The sequence below is a fragment of the Acyrthosiphon pisum genome, chromosome A2, assembly GCF_005508785.2.
Source record: "Acyrthosiphon pisum isolate AL4f chromosome A2, pea_aphid_22Mar2018_4r6ur, whole genome shotgun sequence".
Lineage (NCBI taxonomy): Eukaryota > Metazoa > Arthropoda > Insecta > Hemiptera > Aphididae > Acyrthosiphon > Acyrthosiphon pisum.
In genome coordinates, this window is record NC_042495.1 from 74,077,495 (window position 1) to 74,078,765 (window position 1,271).

The window sequence follows — 1,271 nt, forward strand, 5'->3', positions numbered from 1 at the left end:
ACACCAGCGGTACGTCGGCGGCGGCACAGTAAACATCAGTGCTAACTGGTGGTAACAGACATGCGCGAACAAGACGAGTTTTCGTCAAACGAGTGGGAAATTCTTATTCTGAATAGTAAAATAATAGTAATAATTGACCATAATATCTCATAGTAGAGTATGACCATAGTAACGAGATTGACAGCATTATAATCTGAATATTATTTGGAACGAAAAAAACGTAAATTGTTAAGAATGTCACTTACTGTGTTTTATAAGATACCTAGTCAGAAAAAATCCACATTTAAAAAAAAATAATAACCCAAAGTAGAAATAGTCAAATAAAAATAAATAAATATATATAAAAAAAAAGGTGGGTAAGTGGATTTCGCTCTGCTGTACAGTAGGTTACAAGTGGGTCACTGTATAATGGATGGTATTAAATTTGAATTCAATGATATAATACTATATTATAGTCTATAGTATTTAAAAAAAATTGACCTATAATAGGTACCTTATAATAAATTCCAAATTAATCATATCATAATATCTATTAGGTTATAAATCAACAAAAAACCGTGGTACAATCATAGATATATAATAGTATACTTTAGAAGTTTCAAGTACTCACAAATAATATTATACAATCACAACAAAATATCTAAAATAGTTATTCAAGGTTTTTAAATATGTAATTTCGTCTAAATTTGAACTTAAAATTACTATAAAAATAAACTGTGCTTATGTTTTTCTTAGAATTTTTGGTAACAGATTTAAATATTTACGTGGAATCTTGTTTTAAATTTTCAATCCTTAGATATAAAAGTTGAACATTTTATAAATTTTTAACTACAAAATAATTATTCAATTTTAAATTTGGTAAATTTTGTCAAGATTTTAACTTCAAATGCTTATAAAAAAAAATTGTACCTATGTATTTTTAATATTTTTCAACTGATATTGTAACAATATATCAGGAGCTTTGTATTAAATTTATACACTTTTTGGCCCAATAGATAAAACTTAACTTTATTGATATTTATAGAAAAAAAAACTAAAAAAATTGAAAACTGAAAATGTCCGTAAACAGCTCAAAAAGAGTCAAAATATTTTGAAAATTGTATGGTGTATAGGAAATGCTAATATAAACATTCAGTAAAATTTTCAAGTTTCTACAGTCATTTGTTTTTTAATTACAACAAAATAAGAAAATCGTTACGTAGAATCGAGTAAATACCAATGTTGTAAAATATGAATTTCAACGCTCATAAAATTTATTTGACTTTCTTATA